Source organism: Dipteris shenzhenensis, chromosome 31, assembly GCF_047967505.1.
Source record: "Dipteris shenzhenensis isolate YYH24624 ecotype China chromosome 31, Dip_SZ_1.0, whole genome shotgun sequence".
In the NCBI taxonomy this organism is placed as follows: Eukaryota; Viridiplantae; Streptophyta; class Polypodiopsida; order Gleicheniales; family Dipteridaceae; genus Dipteris; species Dipteris shenzhenensis.
In genome coordinates, this window is record NC_141626.1 from 10,888,410 (window position 1) to 10,916,378 (window position 27,969).

Here is a 27,969-nt window from a genome sequence, read left to right on the forward strand (position 1 = left end):
CTTCTTCTATGTATTCCCTTATTCTTTCTCTCCTCTCACTACTACACACGAGCCCTATTCTGACAGTTAAGCACCAATGTTTAGCGTGCGCGAGACGCTCATGGTCAGTAATCAAAGCGGGATTTGTTAAGTGTCGCTATATAGAGACTTTAGACAAGTGTCACTATATAGCGATGTTTAAAGAGTCGTTGTATAGCGACACTTATTAGACTTGTGAATGGTCGTTATATAGCGACACTGAGACAATTTCCTATAGTGACATTTTACAGAGTGTTTTTTCCCATACGGACCTTAAAAGATAGTTTTTCCCATGACCCCCTTTATGGCTTGCAAAAGCACCTCTAGCTTAGCAAAACCACTTGGGCCTCCATTATGAGCCCTCCACATAGGATGAGATTGAGTTTCCTAATCCTCCCCTTATGAGGCCCTTTTGAGACCCCATTTCTCCCCTAATGTCCACTTGTAGCTCAATAGATTGTGTCTCAATAACTGGAGAAGCCCGCTGTGTCAATTCCAACCAAAGAGGGATGTTGAGTTGAATAAGGCTCTTGAGAATCAGAAGCAATGACACCAAAAGATTGAGAAGTTTCAGGCATAGGTGTATCCGGTGTGTGGATAAAAATGAAAAAATGTTTTTTACTTGTTGCATGTTGATGGGAGAGTGCATAGCTATGTATATAGCTAGTTGGTTGTGGAAATGAGCTATGGATACTCTCATGAAGGACTCCACACTGATGATATATTGTCTTGAGATGGAAGACACTTCTACAGGGACTTCTGGGAGATAATGAAGTGCAGTGTAGGATCACCAGATAATCCAAAGCATGATATTCAGAGTGTGATGGGGTTTTGTTGTGGGATGACATACGCCTTTCATGGTTGTCCCGAGTCCTTTCTGTATGAGGGCATGAACTAAATGCTAAGTGTTGGTGGCATGCAAGTGAGTGAATGCCTAACTAGAACCATATGGGCATTAAGGGCTTTGGTATAGTTTGAAGGAAGGATTGGGAGAGTGGTAAAAAGCATGGGATGATGTGGCTATAATAAAAAAAGGTATTCATGTAGGTGGCTACATGAGGACGAGGCGAGGAGGTTCTAGATGGCGAGGTGGCGACTGCAAGTAGCATGCTACGAGGAGAGGGCGGCTTGCAGGAGGAAAAAGCTTGTCTTGGGGGCTGGGGAATCACCAAAAAAAAGGAGGCTGTAGTGATGGAGGGGGAGCGCCTCAGGGGGGTCACTATGTATAAACCCTCTATATCACGTGCGTTCAAGGCCTATATTTAAAGTCCCTTATCTGTAAAAAATTTCATGAATAAAATGTACCCCTTTTCTATACAAATCTGTAAATTTTTTCCAAAACCATTTTAAATAGTCCCTTATGTATATTTATTTCTGTAAATTTTAGAAATTAAAAAAATCCTTCTATTGAACTCACGTGATAGGGTTACATATGATGAGTGACCCCCCCAAGGGGAGCGCCGAGGGAGAGGAGAGCTCGGAGGTTCGGTGAGCTCGCAAAGGAGCTGCAAGGAGGAGAGTAGGGAATCGTAGTGCAAGGGGTCGCCACTATACGAGCGGAAGGACCACAAGAAGGTGGAGGAGAGGAGAATTGTGAAGGCCAGAGATCCGCGGATGCTCCAGGAGCATGAGAGAGACAAGTGCTTGGAGCTTCCGAGAGTGCGTCGCTAATATACGAGTTGGAGAACACGAAGCTGTGAGGCTATTGTGCAATCGAGAGTGCCTTGGAGACAGAGGGCATGCTCCATGAGCAAGGGAGAAGCTGCGGTACTGGCTATGATCACTTGACAGACGACAGGAGAGTGAGCTCCAGTATCAAGAGTAGCTGTGAGGCTGCTATGCTTACAAAAGGAAAAAGGCGACGGGGGTGCCTTGTGAGTAGGAGGCAGTATCATCACGTGAAGGGGATCCTGCTGGAGGGGATGATCATGCAACAAAAGGGGGGCTGCATGGTTCTGGAGACGAGCGGAAAAGATACGTAAAAGGAAAGACTTTGGCTATGAGGAGCTTTGGGATTTGGAGCGTCGTTACTATGCAAGCCAGGGAGATCCTTGGATGATACGGGTGGTGTAACGAGAGCGCAGGCTGGTCATCACGCGGACTGATGGATGGTGAAGGCTGTTGAGGGAGCTTCGTGAGCTCTGTGGGCGAAGGGAGGACCACAGATGAGGAGGACCGTAAGCTTGGAGTTGAGCTTGTGGAGGATCGCAATAGGCTAATGGAAAGAAGCGATGAGTGAGAGAGATCTTGCTTGAGGGATGGTTTGGTCGGAAGCTTTAGGATAGAGATGAGTGCTTCGTGAGCAAGAGAGTAGTTGAAAGAGTGATATTTCCATGAAGGCTTGGGGTGACAAGTTTTGGAGGCGACATCTCTTCGAAAAAGAATGTAAACACCAGTATGCATGTTGAACAGGATGGTAGTGATAGTGTGGTTGATGATCCTGAATGCTTTACTTGATGATACCCTTGTGGATTTTGCATGTGTGGTTGGCAATGACAAGAAAGAGTGTGCTGATATGTTTGAGCATTCTTCAGGTGGAAAGGATGTTTGTTTGCTCCTGGGTGATCTTGATAATTCATGTGATGGGTTGAGTTTTGCAGCTTTGAAGGTTGAGACAATAGGGTATGCTGAGAAGTCCCTAATCACAGATTATGCGCTGGTTGTGCCCGTGAGATCTGTGTGTGAGGTAGTGACCTCAAAAGATGTGACTCATGAGAAGAGGAGCAAGACTCATGAAATAAGTATGATGGCTAATAGCCAGTGGAGTGGTGTAATGTGTTGGCAGGATAAGTTATGGGATCCTGGAGGCTTATATGGAAGGAGTTGGTGGCTACATCAATTTGGTGTATTGTTGATTCCTTTTGATCCAGGGGGATGGTGGATTATGCATATCTGGCAGTGGAGGGCTCAAAGTTATCCTTTTGATCCCGGAGGAATGTAGAGGCATAGAGTACAAGTTTGCTTTGTTTTTTATCCACGTGTTTTGCTGATGTTTTTTCTTTAGCTGCTGGACATGAATGTCACAGCAGAAGAGTAGGGGTTGCTAGAGATGTGTGGATAAAAATGAAAAAATGTTTTTTACTTGTTGCATGTTGGTGGGAGAGTGCATAGCTATGTATATAGCTAGTTGGTTGTGGAAATGAGCTATGGATACTCTCATGAAGGACTCCACACTGATGATATATTGTCTTGAGATGGAAGACACTTCTACAGGGACTTCCGGGAGATAATGAAGTGTAGTGTAGGATCACCAGATAATCCAAAGCATGATATTCAGAGTGTGACGGGGTTTTGTTGTGGGATGACATACGCCTTTCATGGTTGTCCAGAGTCCTTTCTGTATGAGGGCATGAACTAAATGCTAAGTGTTGGTGGCATGCAAGTGAGTGAATGCCTAACTAGAACCATATGGGCATTAAGGGCTTTGGTATAGTTTGAAGGAAGGATTGGGAGAGTGGTAAAAAGCATGGGATGATGTGGCTATAATCAAAAAAGGTATCCATGCAGGTGGCTACGTGAGGACGAGGCGAGGAGGTTCTGGATGGCGAGGTGGCGACTGCAAGTAGCATGCTACGAGGAGAGGGCGGCTTGCAGGAGGAAAAAGCTTGTCTTGGGGGCTGGGGAATCACCAAAAAAAAGGAGGCTGCAGTGATGGAGGGGGAGCACCGAGGGAGAGGAGAGCTCGGAGGTTCGGTGAGCTCGCAAAGGAGCTGCAAGAAGGAGAGTAGGGGCTCGTAGTGCAAGGGGTCGCCACTATACGAGCGGAAGGACCACAGGAAGGTGGAGGAGAGGAGAATTGTGAAGGCCAGAGATCCGCGGATGCTCTAAGAGCATGAGAGAGGCAAGTGCTTGGAGCTTTTGAGAGTGCGTCGCTAATATACGAGTTGGAGAACACGAAGCTGTGAGGCTATTGTGCAATCGGGAGTGCCTTGGAGACGGAGGGCATGCTCCGTGAGCAAGGGAGAAGCTGCGGTACTGGCTATGATCACTTGACGGACGACAGGAGAGTGAGCTCCAGGATCAGGAGTAGTTGTGAGGCTGCTATGCTTACAAAAGGAAAAAGGTGACGGGGGTGCCTTGTGAGCAGGAGGCAGTATCATCACGTGAAGGGGATCTTGCTGGAGGGGATGATCATGCAACGAAAGGGGGGCTGCATGGTTCTAGAGACGAGCGGAAAAGATACGTAAAAGGAGAGACTTTGGCTACGAGGAGCTTTGGGATTTGGAGCGTCGTTACTATGCAAGCCAGGGAGATCCTTGGACGATACGGGTGGTGTAACGAGAGCGTAGGCTGGTCATCACACGGACTGATGGATGGTGAAGGCTGTTGAGGGAGCTTCGTGAGCTCTGTGGGCGAAGGGAGGACCACAGATGAGGAGGACCGTAAGCTTGGAGTTGAGCTTGTGGAGGATCGCAATAGGCTAATGGAAAGAAGCGATGAGTGAGAGAGATCTTGCTTGAGGGATGGTCTGGTTGGAAGCTTTAGGATAGAGATGAGTGCTTCGTGAGCAAGAGAGTAGTTGAAACAGTGATATTTCCATGAAGGCTTGGGGTGACGAGTTTTGGAGGCGACACTACCACGCTAGAGAACCTTGGCAACGAGTGCGTGTGCGCTTAGATTTATGAGGAGGAGCTGTGTAACGGTAGCTATTTTTGCATATAGAAGAAGGCAATGGGTACAGCTGTGGGAATCTCGATAGTTGAGGAGCATTTGAGAAGGAAGAAAAAGACAAAGGAATGCGAAGTTGATGCGCAAGACCGTAATCTATATCCAAGCATGAAGGAACTGGCTACTCCATATCCCATAAAATGCAAATTCAGATATCTCTACTCTGCACCAAAAAATCCAACTTGGGAAGATAAAGACCTCTCCCAACAAGGCCTTCAAAGTGACCTAGATAGGACAAAAGCGAAGGAGATTTTTGGCAGAGTAAAAAAGAGATCCCATGGCATAATATAAGCAAAGATCCTAGCACCATGGACCCCTACCTTGCTGACCAAATCATAAATTGTATTTGTATTAACACAACGAGCAAAATAAAAACCCTTGCCAAGGAAAATAAAGGAGTTGATTTTATCCATTCCCACAGTCGTCGTCAACCAAGCTCGAAGCATGGAAGCAGTCATAACTCGCCCCATGAAATAATGGCAAATACCATGCTTTTGCGCCTGAGAGATACTTTGAAGGAGAGAATCCAAAGGCACAGCCCGATACAACGAAGTAGAATTCTGAGGCTAAGCAGCAGAATCTTCACATAGACGAGCAAGCACATCTAATTGCATGGATGACAAAGATGGAAAGCTTCCATAAGCTAATTTCTGCGTCTTATCAGGCTGAGCAGAATCTAGAAAATGAGCAAGGTGCTTGCTTCTGCTGGAATGAGGGAAAAGGCTAGACGAATGTGAAACAACAGAATGAAAAGAAAAAGGAGAAGCTGTGACCAATGAAGTGGGAGAGGACTAAAAAGCAAAAGGAGAAGCCGTGACCAACGAAGCAGGAGAGGATAAAGGTACAGGCGATGAGCAGCTAAGAGGCATTGAGGAGCTAAGAAATGGGATAGGAAAGGAACTAAGAGGCGAAATTTCCGTATCATGAAACGAAACAAAACTGCTGGTACAGTAAGGAGTTGAGAGGCAGAACTATAGGGAAACGAAACGGGACAAGTAAGGAGCTAAGAGGCGAAACTGTAGCCAAGGAAATGAAACAGCAGGCGAGGAGGGAAACTAAATGGCAAGCGAGTAGGGAAGCGAAACGGCAGTCGTAATAGGAAAGGAGGCCATCCGAAGCTCCTCAAACACACACACACACACACTTTTTTTTTTTGGGTGAGATCTTATATTTCTACGTGGGAAACCTCAGAAGAGGTAAAAACCCACCATGAAGTACAAAAGTAAGAAGATTACAAGTAGGCTCTTGGAAAAAGCCAAGAGGTTAACTGAAGAAGAGGTAAAAACCTCAGAAGAGGTAAAAACCCACCATGAAGGACAAAAGTAAGAAGATTACAAGTAGGCTCTTGGAAAAAGTGAAAAAAATCACAAATCCCCAGGGGAGGCATCCAACAGGATATCCACCATGGTGAGATTATTCACTTACAAAAACTGTCATAAAGGAACCACATCACCATCAATAAAATGAAGATGTTTTTTACCCTTGTGATTCTTTAGATAAGCACGCACTCAAAATTTTTGAATTACAGGGTCAAAAACCTGCCGCAACCAGGGATGGAAAGTGTCTAGTGAAAAGGTAGAGGCAAGTGCCCGATCTGACATTGATGGGGCATTGGTATTTAGTCCAGTGGAGGTATCCATATTAACAACCGCAGTCTGAGTAACTTGCTCTTGCAAATCCACACTTGGTTCCATAAGGCCATCATGCACTAAATTTGAAGAAGAGAGATCCACCAGTTGCTCAAAGGATTCTGATTCAAGAGCTGAAAAAAGATGGTTGAGGCTCCATACACAACAACACAAAGCAACTATAGACGCGCTTGGTAGACACGCAAAATAGCCGGCGCGTCTATAGGCGTTGCTTTAGTAGAGGAATTACGGGCGCGTCTAAAAGTGCGTCTAACAACTCGTCTATTTGCGCGTGTATTAACACGTCTAATTGTGCGTCTAAACTGAGAAAATATGGGTGCGTCTATAGGCGCGTCTATTTGTGCATGTATTAGCGCGTTTATTTGCGCGTTTACACTGAGAATCAGACGCGCATTTAGATGCGTAAATAGACGCAAACCAGAGAATACAAAAAGTGAGATTTTGGTGTACATCATTGCTTTCCAAACATTGCCCATGATTACCAAAGCACATAATTTTTTGCAAGCCCACATATACAAGAATTAAGTGAGATGAGGAGAATGAGACAAATTATATGTAATATATTTTGCCAATATCAATTATGGGGCTATGGTTCAATCTCATCCTCAATGAGATCAACCCTTGCCAAACTATCTACTTCAAAATCCAAACAAGTGTTTAGATCTACAAATACATTCAATCCACTACTACTTGTGCCACTCATGTGCTCATCGAAATCAGCATCTCGAATGGTAGGCTCGTCCTCACAGGTAATGGCCTCAATATCTGTATCTCCTATCTCATGATCATCCTCCTCTCTCGTATCATGGTCATCATCACGTCCATGGCCATGATCATCCTCCATACGCTCCATATTAGTAAATGTACTATACATCACTTTGGAACGTGGCATAATAGGTATGACATGCCACCATCTAGTATTATCCACCATTGGTTGATAGACAACCTAATTCAAACACAAATACAATCATGTTATTTTTCTTGCATCAAATATTTAAAAGCGAGTATTTTTATATGTGTGCACAGTACCTGTTCACATTGTTGCGGTAGTACTAGTGTGTCCTTCCTACTTTGCCAAAACTTTGTGGAGTCAATAGTTACAAAGCCACTTGCATGGTGTTTGATTGTTGCATTAGGGCCTCTTTCCACCACGTCCTTAAACCACTTTACATCCAAAACATACACAAAGAAGCGTCGAAAGTCAAGCATAATAATATCTTGGATTATGCCACAATAATCATCCATGGCTCCATTGGCTCCTTCAAAGCTAGCAATGACGCCACAATCTTGTGTGTTTCTCTTATCATCAATCCGTTGTGTTCGAAAATGCTTGCCCTCACACCATATAGCATTGAACATAGTGCACTACACCAAGAAAAAATCAATTAAATAAGCAATCTAAATTATTGAAAGCTCCTAACTTATGCATAAGATTCTATATACCGACCTTGCTCATGCATCCCCGAGCATACTCCCATTCTTCCATTGTGATATGCATCCCCTCGTCTTTCTCTGCTTTCTCCATTTCATCAAGTAGCCAATCCACATGAATATCCTTTGGAAGTGCTCTTAGATACTGAGGGTATGGCACATGAGATCCGTGGTGTGTACGAAAGAGGGCCCTTTCTTCTTGTCTTCTTGCCTTTGCATCCTCGTATCTTGTCACCCATCTTTTCATCACATCACTATTAAGCACGCAAAAGAGGTTGATACTATTATGCAACTCCGTGTCTATTACTTTGTTGCGTCCTTTGCCTTGAGGCACAATAGAGGTCATCCTTAGGTCTTCATCATCTCTCCATAGTCGTGGGAGAGAGCTATCCACATCAACAAGAAACTCAGAAATATATACAAGTGACTCTTGTACCAACCAACCCTCAGCCATGCTACCTTCGGGTCTTGCATTTTGTCTCATGAAGCCCTTCAAGATCTTCATGAAGCGCTCGAGGAAGAACAACCATCGTGCATGTATAGTACCGCATATAGCAATCTCATCCACCAAATGCACTATGAGATGTAGTTGGCTTGTGAGAATAGAACATGGAAATGTCTCCTCCACTAAACAAACCGCCTCCATTGACATAACTTGAGCATTCTCAAGCGTGGTGGGATCTATTTCCTTTAAGCTCACATACCTAGAAATGAAAAAGTACAGCATATTAGCAATATGCATTCAAACTTGCATGGAGCATTGATACGCATCATATTTTGTATCATGTAAAGTACCTCACAAGCTCGCCCATCTTGTAAATACAATCTTTCACGTCCTTCGATGCACTACGTGAAATGCTAGTAGGTAGTATGAACTGAACCCATGAGGAGGTGGTTGATTAGTTGCTTATAACTATTCACTCACAAATTTGAAAGGAAAAAGATATTATGCACATAAAATACTTACTTGGAGAATCTTGTGCCAATCATGAGATTTGAAGCCATATAATTGCTCTACACCTCTTTTCTTGCTCTTTGTAAAGGCTCCCTTCAAACACCTCATGCATCCAGTGGGAGTACGAATTGTAGTAATAGTGCGCTTCACCATCTCCATCTCTAGCTTTGATAACATCCACGGTGCACGAGGTAAAAAAACACGCCCATTTGGTCTCTCTTGAGGCCAAGCTTCACGCATCCTCCCTGTGGTACGTAGATCCTCCCTTATGCCTGCGGAATCTCATGTCCCATTCAAATGCTCCCAAATGGTAGATGCCACATTCTTGAAGATATGCATGGGATCAAGCAGGTGATTGATCTTGAGGTGGGACCAATATGGTAAACGATAAAAGATGGAGTATCTAAACAAAATAAAGTGTTAGCAGGAAATCTTTACTTCCAGCCAATATAGCCAATCTTTACTTCTAGCCAATAGTTACAAACCCTTATCGGCTCATGCCAAGTGGTGGAGGAGTCGTGGAACCGTCCCGAATTCTCATCCAATCTCCCACGGTGAGTGATTGTGGGAGGACTTTATTCCAAGGGGCAACATATCTAGGATGATCAGGTGGGAGAAATCGATGGTGATTCTCATAGATGACCTTATTCAATGCGTTTGCCCGTGAGGCAACTAGCGAAGGACCACAAACAGGACATGCATGGTAACCCGATGTAGTGAGACCTGAACAATAGATGCAATTAAGAGTTGAAGGTGGGTTTAGGGTGCCACATCCTTTGCCTATTCATAATTAGAAGTGCAATACTTACCTGAACACTCGCCATAGCCTAGGAAGTCATGCATCGTCCACATCAATACTGCTTTGCAGTTGAAGTCTCGTGACGAGGGAGGCTTGCTCACATCATGCACCTCGATACCTCTCCAAAGTATCTCTAGCTCGTCAATCAAAGGCTCCAAATAAACATATGTGTTTTTGACTTTATGTTTCCCTGGAATTAGAAGGGACAGCATAACATGTCCTTTCTTAATAGCCATAGAGGGTGGAAGATTGTAATTCACCAATATCACTAGCCATACTCTGTAAGACGTGCTTTTGAGACCAAATGGGTTCACACCATCCATACCCAATCCAAGTCTCAAGCTCCTAGGTTCTTCCTTGAAGCTTGGCCATGTGTCTTCAGTATGCTTCCATGCAGGAGAGTCCGCGGGAGTTCTCCACTTGCCATCGGTTGATCGATGGGAGGAATGCCATGACATGAGCTCTGCAATAGATTTGCACTTGAACATATGTTGGATGCGAGGGATTATGCGAAAATGTCGCAGAACCTTACAAGGCACGTCCAAGGTTTTGAGATCTGCTCTATATCTTGCCTCTCCACAAGTAGGACACTCTCTTGCATCCTTATGTAGTCCACGAAACAAAACGCAATCGTTGACACATGCATGGATGCGCTTGTAATCTAATCCTCCAAGAGAGGTCACATGTTGCCTTGCCATATCTCTTGAGGTCGGTAGTTTATTCTCCCTTGGAAGCATTTTACACAATAGCCTGCACATGAAGACCATAAATGAGGAAAAGCATTCGAGTAATTGACCCACTAGCATAATTCACCATGTTTGCAAAATAGACTTTAAAGCTTACTTGAGTAATGCATTCAAACTTGTATTGCTCCATCCATAGATGGTTTGCAAGTTTAGTAACTCAAGGGAGGCACGTAGAACAGAGAATGTACACCCCTCAAATAGTGGAGTCGATGCTGCAGTAAAAAGATCATCCTGCTCCATGCTATCATCCCTCCCTTGATGGACATATAAATCCCGCACCATATCATCAAACACCTCCTCCTCCATGGCTTCATGAGGTAATGGCAGAGGGCTACTATCACCATCACTCCATGCATCCGTAACCTCGGGGGGGTCACTCATCATATGTAACCCCATCACGTGAGTTCAACAGAAGGATATTTTTTATTCCTAAAATTTACAGAAATAAATATACATAAGGGACTATTTAAAATAATTTTGGAAAAAATTTACAGATTTGTATAGAAAAGGGGTACATTTTATTAATGAAAAAATTTACAGATAAGGGATTTTAAATATAGGCCTTGAACGCACGTGATATAGAGGGTTTATACATAGTGACCCCCCCGAGTCCGTAACGGTCCCTCCTGAAGAGCCCACCTCATATCGCCGACGCTTCGCCTCCTCACGGCGAGCATAGGGCAACGTATGCGGGTGTGGCACTGCATCCTGTATCAAATTAAAATGGGATCATAACTCAAACATATGAACACCCATAGGTATCTCAATCAACCTTAACTTACAAACCCTTACTCTGTTTCCGATCACATCCCATTCTCCATACTTTGAGATATGATTGAGTGTAATCCTGCGTGCACGATACATGTTTCCTCGACATTGATCACACAGACATTTGATTTTTTGCTCCAACCACATTTCGCGATGGTGGATACGGAGGGATTCATTCTCACTGGAGCTACTTGTTGAAGATGAAGACATCCTACAAACAAACAACCCACCAAATTTGCTCTTCTTCAAATGTTTAGTTTAAACTCTGTGGCGCATCTAAAGGCGCATCTAAAAGCGCATCTACAGTCGCATCTAAAGGCGTGTCTACTCTGTGTATTTAAACGCACCTATAGACACGCAATTAGACGCGATTATAGACACGACTTTTAAACCTGCTTTTAGCGCACTCGCTTTGCTTTTCTTCACATTACTTATACTTTGTGCGGCTTGCTTCCTTCCTTATTAGCAGATCCACAGTTTTGATGCTTAAGAGGAAGGCTCCCATACTTACTTCCAAGCTTACACTTAAGAGGAAGGCACCCACACTTACTTCCAAGCTTAAAGGAGAGGAGGACGAACAAGGAGGAGAAGCAACTTTGAAAAAGAAGAAGAACCTTCCATACCTCTATCCAAGTAAGTCCTTTTGCAGTTGATCTTGTTTGGAAGTTTGCTCTCTTTAGATTTGTACTTTCTCGTATCCAAGAAACGCATGATCTGGGTATCAGTGTCACGTTTGTGTGTCGAGCGCAATGTGGGCGCAATGTCCTTTTCTACTTTTTAGCGAGGGTGGACCCCAGTCTGTAGCACGTGGAGGCACGGAGGATTCAGATGGTGGAATATGAAAGCGCGCATTTTGGAGCAGGGGGTGTTGAATCATGGGAGGCCCAATTTGTAAGTATCGATCTCAAATTATATTGCTTATGTAGTTTATTAGGAGGTTGTTTCTTTGTGCTAATCCCTCCGCAAAGTGTGTCGTCTTGCAGCTTGAGATCGTGGGCAGATACCCTACTCCTGTGGAGACAGCCTACCACTGCCACCATCGCAGAGGAGATACATGGAGGCACTTCTATGATGACGAGTTGATTACTGAGGAGCAGTATACCCGGGCTACTGGAGCGGCCCCTGAGGTATTTGAAAGTAATTGAATAATGCCAAAATTATAAGTAAAGGTTTGATTTTTCATACATTGATATATGTTGTCCCTTGTTTACAGGCCCGTGCACAAGACGACGAGGAAGACGAGGAAGGAGGCGCAGAAGGGAGCACAAAAGGGAGCGTGGAAGGGAGCGAGGACCTGGAGAACATAGATTAGTCGTAGAAGTAGTGCTAGCTACTCTTTTTTGTACTTAAAGCCACTGGCTTGGCTTCGTGCCTCTTGTATATACACTCCTCTAGCCACATGACGTGGCTTAGCTTCGTGCTATATGTATATACAAGCACTTTTTGAGCTTTCAATTTTATTGCGTTTTGGAGTTGTAATGTTTTATTTGGAATTGTAATTAAAATGCGGTTGGCTGTAAGAATTGAATTACATAAGGTGGATATGGGATTCTTATAACTATACAGCATACACAACATACATAGCATTCTGTAAATTAAAAAAATAAAGCGCGTATATCAGTGCGTCTATAAACGTGTTTATAAGCGCGTCTATCTGTTCGACCAGCGTCTATTTTTGCGTCTATAAACGCGTTTATAAGCACATCTATTTAAGCATCTAAGTGCGTGTCTATACGCGCGTGTGTCTGATATATAGACGCGCTGGTAGACGCGGGTCTCCAGATGTGAAAATAGACGCGCAAATAGATGCGCCCGTAAGTTTTTTATTTAGTTCAGTAAACGCGTCTGTGTGCGCGTCTATGGGTGCTTTGTCTTGTTGTGATACCAACCAAAGAAGGCTGTTGACCTGAAGAAGGATCCATGGAATCCATAGCAGGAGATACGGAGGGTTGCTCCTCTTATTGCTGAAGAGACAAAGTTGCAAAAGGATTGCTCGAAAGAAGAGGAGCTATAGCTAACAAAGAAGTACTAATGTTGGAAACCACCCGATGCCATTCTTTCTTGGGATGAGTAGGAGTACATGAAGAGGGAGAAGGAGAAGACAGTTGAACTGGTAGTGGAGTAGGTAAAAGAGTAGAGGAAGGAGCAGGGATAAATGAAACCAACTGTGAAGAAAAGGACAAGCTCTCGCAAAGTGGCCCACCTATTTGCATTTGTAACATGATGTAGGAAATGAAGCAAAATGGAGCCTAATGCGTAACGGATGAGAAAAACCAAAATCAATATTCATAGTCGAGGGCACAGGCTTCTCCATGTCCCACAATGCACATAGCCAAATATCCCTAGTGGCCTAAAAGAAATCTTGTCTCGGGACATGCAATACTCTGCCCAAAAGTGCTACCAGGACAAGAAGATGCGAAAGTAAAGAAACTGGTACCGCCTTCAGGGTAATCCACACAGGACAATGAGTAAGTAGAGTAGCAGCCAGATCAAATAGAGGATCCTAAGGCATAACATAGGCAAAAGATCTAGTGCCAGAGACATGAGCATGAGTCACCAATTGCTCTACCACATCAACCAAGGAGCAGCGAGCATAATAGAAGCCTTTGCCAACAATGAAAACAAAGGAGGGAATATGATCAAGACCCACTACAACATCATCCTAGAGATGAAGCTGATCCTTAATATGAACCCTACCCATGAAATAAAGACAAACCCCAAGCTGTTGGGCTTGTCGTGGAAAGCACAGGAGCAGAGTCCAAAGAGACGACCAAGGGGGCACTCGAAGCAGGAATTGTTGTAACCGAAGCAGCATAAATACTACAAAGTAGATCTTGTTGTAAAGAATATGAAGGACCATCTAAGGACCCCAACTTTGGAAATTTGACTAAAGACGATGCCAAGGAGCCACCACGTTTCCGCTGCAGAGAACTACGAGTCAAGGTAGAAGGAGCAGCGGAACTCGAAAACACCAAAGAACCTGATGCAACCAACACCGTCTACTCTTGGACAACCAAAAAATAAGGCTTGTGGGGCTAAGCAGAAGGAAATTGGATGGATGCAGCAACAGAATGATCAAGGCCCGCGTAGAGACTGAGAGAAGAGTAGCAAAAAATGTATCTATAGATGGAACATCAAACAAATGTAAAGGAGCAGCAGACTTAAGAAAAGGAGAAGCACACGTATCCACAGATGACAAATCTCCAGACGGAACAACATAAGGAACATCTAAAGGAACAACAGATGGAAAAAACGATGTATGAATAGAAGTTGGAGCAGATGGAACATCCAAGTGAGTAGAGTCAAATGGAATAGCCGACAGATGAATAAAAGGTGGAGCAGATAAAATAGCCAAGCGACAGGATGCAAATAGAAACACCGAACGAGAGGTTGCAAGTGGTAGACTAGCAGATGAAATTAGAACCGATGGTGTAGAGTATTCCTCCACCATCTCACCTCTCCACACACACACACACACACTCCTACACACACACACACATACACACACACACACACACACACATGCATGCGCATGCGCACACACACACACATACACACACACAGATCACAATAGATGTCTTATTTGAGTTTGTTGATTTGTGTCCACATTGGATGTGGTATTTGTGTTTAGTTTTGGAATTGCTTCAATTAGTGGCTTCCATAGTTTTTCACTGCAGAAAGTGTAACAAAAAAAGTTGGAGGCCCTAGTTGTCTCAGCATTGCGAAAAGATTTTTCTTGAGATAGTACTTATAGTCGGCTGATGTCTGTAGATGGGAGAAGTCTCGAAATCCAATTTTTAAATGAATTAGCTTTTCGATGTTGGTGTCGAGGAGAGAATCCTTCACTTGAAGTGCAATTCCTTTTGTTTGGGCTTTGCGCATTCGAACCCAAGATGATGATAGAAGTTGTTTTACCAAAATTTTCATAGTTTTGAAGAAGATGTTTTCAATTGATAATGCAAACCGTCTGTCTACATTTGTCAACTCCCACTTCGTAATCTGTTGATAGGATATGTGCTTTGGAAGGTTGTAATTACGTGGAGTAGCAAAGAATTTTTTTGGGAATGATAGTTCTTCACAAAATTTATCTTTGAAAATGCTTAATGGTGAAAAACCTTCGGATGGTGCAACTTCAATAGTTTTGCCCTTGAAATCCACAACTTGTTGGCTTGTATAGATTCCATGGACTAATATATTCGTAAGTAGTTCCTCTTCTATTTGGTCTTCAATGTTTTCTTCATTGTTTGTTTCAATATTTTGTTTTGCTTGAACTATTTGCACATGCTTTTCCCAAAGTTGGTTAATACGGATATTATTTTCCTTGTATAGTGGTGTTGATAACAACTCGTTCAATGCTAACATCGTGAAAGTCGGTCGTATGATACCACTGACATAATTATGTTTGAATGAGAGTTTACGCTTAAGTGCAACAGCAACTGTGTCATGGTCATTCAAGAACCTTGGCAACACTTGCTGTGCTCTATCTACATCAGCAAAAACGTTCACAACACTCCCATGCAATCCATATTTCCCTTCATAAGAAAGCTCTCGAATTTGTGCAAAAGGTATTCTGATAGATAACAAACGTGCTTCAATATCATTGAGATCATATGTGAATTTATTTTTTGTACTCATTTGCATATTTTTGGAAGAATCTTTCTTTGTTTGATATCTTTGTAGCAAAAAAATTTTGCATACAAGACTATTTGATGGTTGGAGGGCTAGATTTATCTCATTAGATTGAAGAAAAATCGCTAAATCTGTTTTAACTTTTTTCATCTTGCTTCGAAATTTAAGACACCCACAACATATGCATGAAAAAGTGGGAGTATCTAAGACTTTCTTGAAATATTGATCTTCATATGAAACATGTTTTCTCTTTATCTTACGACATAAAGCTTCTATTCCAAGCGTTGAAGGTTGGATTAATGAAGCTGATATTTGTGCATTGTCGATACGTTGGAGAATAAGTGCACGCACTTTATAGATTTTTCTAATGATTAACTCTTTTTTGTGTTTGACAACTCCATATTTGTTTGAGAATAGAGATGCTATTTCTCTTGTAGGAAGGCAAGGGTTTTGCCTAACAAGTTGTTGAATTTCATTATCTTCTTTGCATGACCATAATTCATAAGTATGTTTTCCATGTAAATGACTCAATGGGACAATTGTGCAAGGACTATGTGTTTCATTTAAAAGCAACATATATGTATTACTTTTTTTGTTTTTGCCTATTGCCTTGTTTTTTGATAGTTTGATTCCATTGTATGTGAATAAAGTAAAAGTAGGGCCGAATATTTTGTGGAAACGTTCAAGAATGTCGATAGTCACAATGCCCGAGAAGTGGCAAAATTAATAGAAAAATGTTTAACACTTTCAAGTGTGAAGAAGTCCTTTCTAATTTTAGTGAACATCTGCCATGGAGTATTTGATGTTTGCCATGTACTTGTAATGTTTTCATACATGGTCTTCACAAGTTGTTCGTACGAAAGATTTGGAAAGAAATGTAGAAGACACAAGAGAATATTTGTGTTATTTTGATTTGCCACAAAGAAAGTTGGTGTGTCACACACATTTTTTTGTTGAAGAAGTTCACTTAAGTTCATCTTTAAAATCTTCCAAATGAAAAGAATTACGTAATACACTTTTTCAAAGGACAATTGCAACTATTTCAATTTCGATTAATGCCAACATACACAAATAACATATATGGAAACAAATTTATCAAGCTGAATTGTAATTAAATGTAATGTGATTATGCATTTGGTTCAAATGCAATTACAAATCCAGAGCTATTCACAGTGAAGCTCCCACTAGGTTTGGTTGTCTTAAGCTTGATGCATGCGAACATCAAATCTTGATCATACAATTGTACAAATGGATAAGATAGACCAAGAACAATGTCAACATATTGGCCTCTGATGTGGACCGGTACTTGTTCTCCTCCACATTGCACAATATCATCTGTAAGACAAGGAACCTCCTTGATACTTTGAGGGCCTTTGCATGTGAAGCAGTAAGGCTTAAGTGGGTCTCTACTAACTCGAGTTCCTCCGCAAGTCTCACAAACGTGCTCAATTAAGTCGGCGTTGATATTAGTAAAGTGCAAAATACCAAACACCTGCACATTTCAAATGAGATGATATTAGATGTAGTTTTCTCTTCAAAAAAATTAGCAATACAAGTTAAGAATACTACCTTGGTTCCGTATCCCAACCTCCCCACTTGGCTAACAAAGGCAGCTTTTAAAGCATCCCTTGTTGACCCCTCTGGAACTTCCGCTAGAATGGTGAAATAAAAAACACAAATACTCCCTTTTGCCTTCAAGAAGGATACATTCTTGAGGATGTACATAACCACCCCTTCTTCATTAAACTCTTGAATAAGTTGAGTAAGAGTTGGCTTTCTCTCAGTCACAAAAGACAACTGCAATCAAGTGAGTTTCTTTCATCAAATTCAAACAGAAGAAAAGTTTAATATACCATGGAAAAATATTACGAAATTGCTAAGTCAACATACTGTAGCTCTGTCTTTGTCACTCACGAGGACCATCAGCAACAATAATTTGATCTCCCTGCATCCCATCATCGCTTGCACCTTTAATTATCACAATGCCAATTGTCCTCATAATGTTTGCAACTGTGTATTTGTGGAAATTTATCATTTCCGCAACCCATGGCACATAAGTGCACAAGGAATGATCTAGCAGCAATTGAAGGTTGCCTTCAAAAGGCTCTCCTTTAATAATGCATGTAGTAGCATCTAGGAGTAAGGAGAACCATCGCAGCTTGTTATGGACCCAATTTACGAGAGTTAGATAAAGTGTATGCAATATGTAGTAAAACAAATAGAACAATATATTAAATGAGAAGAAATAGACTTACCACGGTTGCCTTAAACGCCAACCGTCTGCCTGCACCAAAGTGCAAAGTACCTACGGAGTCCAACCATCTCCTCATAGCCCTCCTCTGACCCTCCAATAGTTTGGGATGGTCCCTGTACTGCTTCTTGAAAAACTTCCAATCAGCTTTATCTATCAAGCTAGGTTTAGCCTTCCCCTTTGCGATGGAAGTACGCAAGGTTCACCTATGATGCTTCAAGAGGACCGCCATGTGCTTTTCATATAATCTGAATTGAACTCCCAATTTGGGGGGTTAGGATATTGTTTTTTCAATTCATCGATGGCTTCCTGCTTCTTTTGGTCATCTTGGTACCGCCAGTCGGTGGCTATGCCGCTCCTGAAGTGGTGGCTCATCAACCTTCTCATGGTGGCCATCATTGTTGAGCCCTTTTTATTTTCTATTATCTCTCCAACAACCATGATTTCATAGGACAAGTCCTCGGTCGGGTAAGGAGGACTCATGGTAGTGGCAGAGTTAGTGTGAGTGGTGTTACTGCAAACGCTTATGGAGTGAGAAGTAGTAGTGGGAGTAGGAGAGGGCAAGGGACTGTACTGGGTCTCGGGACCAAGTGGAGACCTATAGGAATGTGAGTGTGTTGACTCGTCTATATCTCCCGAGTCAGCACAACATAAGTGACCCTTCCTACTCTTCCTTTCCTTATGATGGGCACGCCCAGGTGATGACCCCTCAGTCGAAGGGGCTAGAGGGGATGGCTGGACGGTAGGTCCAGCCGTCGGTGTAGGAGAGGGATTTGCTGAGGTCCTCTGGGATAACAAAGAGAAGAATCTCGCTGCCTCCAAATTGGTTATCTATACGACACTCGATGGGACTCCCGACAAAGCCATGGGCTACTAGTAAAGGAGTTCCTTGAGGGGTAGTCACAGTGCTATGTTCGAGAGGAGTCGGGCCAGGAATAGTCACAGGGGTAGATCCTAGAGGTGCCATCTGAGTGGATTCAAAGTCATATGGAGAGTAGAGATCATGATGTCTCCTCCTATGAGGGTTTTCATACCCGTAGGACATGCGACATGATCCCATGTCTAATTTGGGGAGATTGGACAAACATAGACACAAACACGAAGACAAAAAATAAAAAATAAAAGACAAGAGCAAGTAAGAAGTGGATAGATAATTAATTACTTAAGACAATTATGAAATTCAAACTCAAGAAATTATGAAAATGCAATTAATCACTTGTGAAAATTATGAAATGACATCAACGCATAAAAGATAAATATGAAAGGACAACTATTTACTTAAGACAATTATGAAAAGCTAGTTTTGAAATGACAAATTTTTATGAAAGACAAGTGGAATTCAATAAGATTTTCATATATATATATATAAAATAGAGACTAAAAGTATGTCTCCAAAATTATGTATATAAAAAATATATGTCTCCAAAAGTATGCTTAAGGAAAATTTGTCTCCAATATAGGTCTATTGCTTTGCATTAATGTCTGAGGTACTTTCCTCCTCTGCACTGCTAGGCGTGTCATTGGGGACCTCATCCTCCACCTCTTCTAATATGCGGTCATGCTCTTCAACGATTATGTACTTGTAATCCATGAATTCCTCCACACAATCCATTATGTCCTTTAAACAATCATATTTGAGGCTCTATCAGTCGTTGCGGTCTCTCCACAACCTACGGAGATCTCGTAGGTTGTGTCGTGCGTTTCTCAGTTGCCCTTACTTCACTATCCTTCAACTTGGATCCCACTCAGAAGCACGCACCCCCATGTTGTACTTCACCCAGTCACTCTCTTGCGCAATCTTCTCTTTTACATGAGTTAGTAGAGAAGCTATGTCTATAATCCATGCGACGTGGGGAACCAGGTTGGGGTTTAAGGAGGACACCCATGGGTGAGGGCGTAGTTGTTCCATTTAGAATCTATTTGAAAAAAAAAGAACCAAATACAACTAAGGAGCATGTGAAAAAAGAACCAAATACAACTAAGAAGAGAGGAAAAGAAGAGAAGCATAAGCATAAGCATAACCATAAGAGAAGCATAAGAGAAAAGAGAAGCATAAGCATAAGAGAAGGAAAAACATAAGCATAAGAGAAGAAAGAGGGGGAAAGAGATTGAAAGACGGGAAAAGAGCATAAGAGAAAAAGAAAGAAAGCCTATGCTTATGCTTATGCATGAGCATATGACCATAAGAGAAAAAGAGAGAAAGCATATGCTTGTGATACAAAATTGCTCAAACGAGCCGAGCGACAGAAGCATATACATGTCAAAGATATACAACATTGTTTGTTACAAAATTACCCTTTCAAAAGAGAGGAGAAAAGAAGAAAAGAGGGGGAAAAAGAGAAAAAGAGAGAAAGTATATGCTTATGAAAAGAAGAGAAAAGAAAATGAAAGAGAGGAAATAAGAGAGGGAAAAAGAAGAGAAAGAAGAGAAAGGAAGAGGGAAAAAGAGAAGGAAAAAAGAGAGGGGAAAAGCATATGAGCATATGAGCATATGCTCATGAATAAGCATAAGCATAGGCAAATGCATATATGAAGAGAGGATGAAAGAGAGGAAATAAGAGAGGGGAAAAGAAGAGAAGGAAGATGAGAAAAGAGAAGGAAAAAAGAGAGGGGAAAAGCATATGAGTATATGAGCATATGCTCATGCATAAGCATAAGCATATGAGCATAAGCATAAGCAAATGTATATGCTTATGAAAAGAAGAGAAAAGAGGATGAAAGAGAGGAAATAAGAGAAGGGAAAAGAAGAGAAGGAAGAGGAAGGAAGAGGGGGAAAAAGAATGAAAAAAGAGAGGGGAAAAGAGCATAAGCATAAGAGAAGGAAAAAGAAGAGGGGAAAATAAGAAAAGAGAGGAGAAAAGAAGAAAAGAGGGAAAAAAAAGAGGAGAGAAAGCATATGCTTATGCTTATGGATGAGCATATGAGCATATGCTCATGCATAAGCATAAGCTTCTGAGAGAGATACATAGACAAATGAATATGCTTATGAAAAGAAGAGAAAAGAGGATGAAAGAGAGGAAATAAGAGAGGGGAAAAGCAGAGAAAGAAGAGAAAGAAAGAGGGGAAAAGAGAAGGGAAAAAGAGAGGGGAAAAGAAGAAAAGAGAGGAAAAAAGAGAAAGCATATGCTTATGCTTATGCATGAGCATATGAGCATATGTTCATGCATAAGCATAGGCAAATGCATATGCTTAAAAAAAGAGGAGAAAAGGTGATGAAACAGAGGAAATAAGAGGGGAAAAGAAGAGAAGGAAGAGGGAAAAAGAGAAGGAAAAAAGAGAGGGGAAAAGCATATGAGCATATGCTCATGCATAAGCATAAGCATAGGCAAATGCATATGCTCATGAAAAGAAGAGAAAAGAAAATGAAAGAGAGGAAATAAGAGAGGGGAAAAGAAGAGAAGAAAGAGGAAAGAAGAGGGGAAAAGAGAATGAAAAAAGAGGGGAAAAGAAGAAAAGAGAGGAAGAAGAGGAAATAAGAGAGGGAGGGAAAGAGGGGGGAAAGAGGGAGGAAAAGAGGAAAAGAGGGGAAGAAGAGGGAATAAGAGAAGAGAGGGGAAGAACGCCCATCACTGCAGCTAGGCTTAAAGCGCTAGCTATAGGCCAACGCAAATAACGAAAACAAAAAAAGAAAAAACTTGAGGAAGCACTTTCTTACCTAGAAAAGTCCCGCTCGGTCTTTCATGGATTGGCCCTACAAAAGAGAGGAAACATACAATTTTTTAGATAACTAGTTAGAGGAAGGAGGAGTTTGCAGAAGCAACTTTCCAAAGGGATTGGATTAAGGGGACAAGCATAAGCCTACAAACAAGGAGAAAGCACGAAAGGAAGGGAAAGAGGAGAAAGAGAAATACCAAAAAGAGAGGAGAAAATCTCATTTTTTTGTCCTTAATCTCTGAAAATCAAGCCTGAAAATTAGCACATAGGCTTAGCAATGCAAGGAGAAACATACTTCAACACACACAAAATGAAATCTCACAAAAAATGAACCTACATTGCTTAAAGAGACACACCTTCTTGAAAAACTTCCTTTCACACAAGTAGAGAGGGAGAAGGGTGGAGAGGGAGCATAAGTGTCAATGGGAGAGGGGCTTGGTAAGGGTGAGGATTGTGGGGCATAGACAAGGAAAGCGAGATCGCCGAATATAACGTGGGAGGAGAGATTTTTGCTTTTCTTGCAATAGAGTTGTGAAAGACGGCATCGTGCAAGATTTCAGGTTTTAGTCCCCCAGCATCACTATATAGCGACACTAGTCAGTCATTATATAGCGACACTCATACCCTAAAAGTGTCACTATATAGCGACACTTATACCCTAAGTGTCGCTATATAGCAACACGTAAACCCTAAAGGTCACTATATAGCGACACTTATATCCTAAAAGTGTTGCTATATACTTATATCCTAAAAGCGTTGCTATATAGCAACGAAACAGGGCAAAGCATCACTATATAGGAACAGTTCAAGGCACTTGATCTAAGAAGAGAGGGAAGGAGCTCATGGGTGGCTATTGTTTGGATCTTAATGGATTTCCTTACATTTTATGTTGTGATTTTGAAGGTGTGCAGATGGAAGGGACGAGTGGTAACGCATAGTGGTTTACGGAGAGGTTGTATTGTCATTGCACGCATTGCAAGCGAGAAGTATGACATCAACGTCATATTGTCATGTGCCACTTGAGGATGTATGGGGAGGAGCCCAAACTAGTACCCACCGTTGGTGGTGCACGTGGTAATGGGTCATCGAAAAGTAAAAGCTATTTGAGTTCGTGATTAATATTGCAAGATCTTATATTTACATGAAACCTTGACATAGGATGAGAAGGATGGCGAGGGTTGTGTGCGTATACCTTCACACTTTTAGAAGGAGTATGGCTTACGGAGAGGTTGTATTGTCATTGCACTCATTGCAAGCGGAAAGTACGACATCAATGCCGTATTGTCATGCGCCACTTGAGGATGTATGGGGAGGAGCCCAAACCAGTACCCACCATTGGTGGTGCACATGGTGATGGATCATCAAAAAGTTAATACTATTGTAGTTCATGATTAATATTCCCTGCATACACGACACGAAATCTTGAGACAAGATCTTATATTTACACGAAACCTTGAGACAAGATGAGGAGGGTGGCGAGGGTGGTGTGCGTATACCTTCAAACTTTGAGAAGGAGTATAGTCTCCCAAATGTGGCAAATGATGAGGAGGGTATGTTGGACATGATGGATTCTATTTTTAGGGCAATGCACGTGATGTCCGAGTCTGAGGCTGTGTACATGGTACCTTTAATAGAGGACTTACAAATCTTATGGACAGGAGTGTGGGTCGTTCATATTTCCAGAGCTCCTAGACATATATCAATGACATTTTTGTGTGGAACACATCGATTGAAAGAGAGTCACGTATCATTGTGGAGTCATGGGTAATATAACTTCACACAAAACAGGGCAAAGCATCGCTATATAGCAACGGTTCAGGACACTTGATCTAAGAAGAGAGGAAAGGAGCTCATGGGCATAAGCCTACAAACAAGGAGAAAGAGAAAAAAAGAGAAATACCAAAAAGAGAAGAGGTGAGTCTTCTTTCTTTCACCAAATCTCATTTTTTGTCCTTTATCTCTAAAAATCAAGCATGAAAATTAGCACATAGGCTTAGAAATGCAAGGAGAAACATGCTTCAACACTCACAAAATGAAATCTCACAAAAAATGAACCTACATTGCTTAAAGAGACACACCTTCTTGAAAAACTTCGTTTCACACAAGTAGAGAGGGAGAAGGGTGGAGAGGGAGCATGTGTCAATGGGAGAGGGGCTTGGTAGGGGTGAGGAGTGTGGGGAATAGAGGAGGAAAGCCAGATTGCCGAATATAACGTGGGAGGAGAGATTTTTGCTTTTCTTGCAATAGAGTTGTGAAAGACAATGTCGTGCAAGGTTTTAGTTTTTAGTCCCCCAGCATCACTATATAGCGACACTGGTCAGTCGTTATATGGTGACACTCATTCCCTAAAAGTGTCGCTATATAGCGACACTTATACCCTAAGTATCGCTATATAGCAACACTTATACCCTAAAGGTCGCTATATAGCGACACTTATATCCTAAAAGTGTCGCTATATACTTATACCCTAAAAGTGTCGCTATATAGCAACGAAACAGGGCAAAGAGTCACTATATAGCGACAATTCAGGGCACTTGATCTAAGGAGAGAGGGAAGGAGCTCATGGTTGGCTATTTTTTGGATCTTAATGGATTTCCTTGCATTTTGTGTTGTGATTTTGGAGGTGTGCAGATGGAAGAGATGAGTGAGAGCGCAAAGTGGTTTACAAAGAACATTGCCACAAATGTTTTCCCTAATTGTGCATTCCCAGAAATAAATATTTGGAAACTTTCTTCTAATTTTAGTCTTTTTTAAAGCAAAATGTCATCCGCAATGCCACACTACTCTACGATTGTTTGCCGGTACATCTAATAGTACATCATGTTTGTGAGGAGGTTGACAGGAAGGTGTTGCGCTACTTTGGGAGTGGTCATGGTGCCCACGTTTTGCATTTCCTGTCGTAGGTCGAACTTGTTGGGTTCAAGTGCGATGCTGGATGCCTCTAACGAGCTTGTTGTAGTATTAGACTTGGATGATACACAGATGTCCTTAAATGTGTCTTGCTTATTAAACCTTCTCTCGTTTTCCATGATTATGTCTTTGCACTCCGAGTGCATGTCATGCCAAGTCGGGTGTATGGGATCCAATGAGTGCTCCACATGACTGAATGGAAGGTAGAGGAGGCATTTCTCTCTGTAGTCGTCCTCCGGTTTTTTATGCTTGTTGTAGTTGTTGAACCGTATTATCTTGTTGCATCTCCTTTTTTGTGAGTGTCCTCCCTTGCTATCATATTCACTTGCAAAAGCCGCCAAGCACAAGCTTTGCATTGTGTTTGGCCGCTTCCTGTACTTGTTGATTATGGCATCAAAAAGCACTTTTGTGCTATACGGGTCTAGAGTCTCCAATTGCAATCGTCTTTTCAGCAAGAGAGTATGTTCATATGCTATGCTTGTGTTTATGTAAACAAATTCTCTTGTTGCACTTGTAAGTGGTAATGAAAGGCACATGTAAATAGCTTGTTGAGCGCTGATATGTTGTGTGTTGAGTATGGCATTCTCAAATTTTTGTATGCTGCATTTGTAGGCAGATTGTTTTCAACGCTGTGCCTGACTGACTCTTTGACTGCGCTCGTGGTCTCTAGCTAGGGGGCAGGGTTTTTTTTTGTTCAAATGATTGCCCCTCCATCAACATCACATGGCCACTCATCTAGCTAAATCGTTAAGTAAATTGCGCATAGAGCCAAGATTAGCAGTCCTATGGTGAAGGGGGTCTTAAACTTGAAATTTTATTTCTTAAAATTACAGGCATTTTAATATACCACCTTGAGACCCAACAAAGTGGTCTCTAACCTGTTGTAGATGGGTCATGCTAGTCGTCTTGATTAACTTACAACATGCTTTCAGATGATTGGAAGCTTGGCCTACACATAATTCCTATCAAGGCAAAGGACAAAACAAATGGTGGACCTAGACAAGTCATAGGATTGAGGACTTTTGAGCTAGTCAACCTTTACCTAGAAGGTCAAATTGTGAGTGCTGCCACATGTTCATGCTTATTGATGTGTGATCATCCAAGGAGATTTGAGTAAAATATCCTAAAATGATTAAAAACTTACACCTTTTAATGGTATGAAAAGGAATGACACATATTTGGTGAGATTCATGAACTTTTTAGCTTGAAGGGTGTTTCTCAACTTGTATTTCAAACTACTAAGTTAAGCCATATGTTCACCATTTAAGACTAGAAGAGTTAGCAAGCATACATAAATAGATTGTGGTGTGAAGAAACCGCCTTTAATATTGGAAAACATACATAAAGAGAATGGGGTATGAAGAAATTAATGAGGAAACAACAAATTAGAATTGTCACAATATGAACATAATAAAGCAACAAATGATTTTTTCAAATAATAAATTTTCCTCATGAATAAAGTTATGCCATATACATTATTGTCTTTTAGTGCTTAACTATGACCTTCGCACATGAGTAATGAATCAATAAAATAAATATAACCTGTCTCTAATCGAGGGGCTTAGCTTAGCAAGGCATGTCTATATCTTTCCTTGCGTGTAGAATCTACAAAAGTTGTCTTATTTGTTTTACAGTACATGATAATGGACTATCCTAGTAGTCCTATTTGAACACATTCACAATGACCCCTACAAAATTGATTTCAATCACTTTAGGTCACAAGGGTTCTTGCAATGTGCAATGTATTGACAAGGCATGAATGATGGGAAAAATTCAAACGGTTAGTGGAAGTGTCTCATGTCTTCTAACACTATGTGAGTGGGAGTATCTATGTTCATGAACACTGCTACTATCATTGAGCACAAGGGAGTGAAACCATTTGATGGTACCAAATTCCAAATGTAGAAATGATGCATGGAGATGTACATGCAAGAGTATTCACTGGAAAGGAAAAAACTCCCATGAAAGTGTGTGGTAATTTAATTGATGATTGGTTGCTCTCACTTAAGAGGAAGACTCCTTATTTGACAAGGACAACAAGGCCATGTTGGCCTTATGTGGGAGCTCTGGAGGATGTTCTAGTTAAGCATCTCAAGATGCTATTGATCAGTGCATGGGAGGTAGCCTTGAATCATATCAAGAAGATTCGAGCCCTCACCAAGAGCTCGAATTAGTTGGAGTGCCTATCAATGTAGAAGATCTAGTGGCCCGCACATTTAGTAGTCTTTCTAGTAACTATAAGACTTTGGTCATCACCATTGGGAATGCAATCGAGAATATGATGCTTGAATATGTACGTGCTTGACTACTTGAGGAAGATTTGAGTGCTACACTTGCCCCTAGTTGAGGAAGGGAAAACAAAAGGATGATGGCGAGTCAACCAAATATTTGGGTGGGAGAAAAAAGCAATTCACATATGTAGAAATAATGTTCAAGCAACCAATTGTGAGATAAGCTAATGTTTGAAAAATTAACCTTGAGTCCCTAGGGCATCCGAAAAATATTTAAATTAGGATGGCTCTTGATGCAAACATGCAAGAATGTCTCATTAACGTATACAAAGAGAATATTGATGTTTTTACATGGATATATGATAATCCATCTATCTAAGGTCACCATCAAATTTCAATCACACCAAATGCCAAACGAGTTCAACATCCTACCAAAGATTAGTTGATAAGTTTTAGAATGTGTAATTATATAAAAAAATTGAGAAGATGTTGGATCTTCTCCAAGACATAGAATCTATTTGCCTACTTGGTCAAAGCCTTATCTATTGCTACCTTGAATTTATACTCAACAAACACATTGGTGCACTAATGCACCTAGGTTCTTAGGAAAGAGCAAGGTCCTTTCAAGAAATAGTGATCTAGCAAAAAAACATCCCTTTGGAGTGGAGGATCTCTTGGAATAATGGAGGGGAGGAAAATCAACGAAGGAAACAACCCCCATACATGTGGAAGAGGATGCCATAACAAATGTTTCTTGCTTCAATAGAAGGCTAACCAAAAATATTCTCTCGATTACTCCATATGGAAATATTTTGTTACAATAGAACTAGATTCATCTAGTTAAACTGGATGTGAACTAATTTCACCTAGTTTAAATCCTACGCACGAACATGAGATTGGTGACTTTAACTCAAGGGGGAACTATATTGCAATACTCTCATCTTACATGCGTTCAAGGTGTAATTTAGGAAGTAATATTTTAGATATGAATTTGAAAATATTTTCACACTAGCTGGGACATCCAAAGTTTGTTATTGAGTTTGACGTGTATTATATTTTTACATTCCCTATACTTTTAATAAATTGACAAGAGAATCAATTTTATATGATATATTGTTGCTTTCATGGTTATTAAAAAGATTATGCTTACTCTAATTCAGTATCGCAGCACAACATTATATTATATTTCTACTGCAAAATCATGAATCCAACTTGAAATACAATATTCATAAAATATTAATGGATAATGGCATCTTCAAA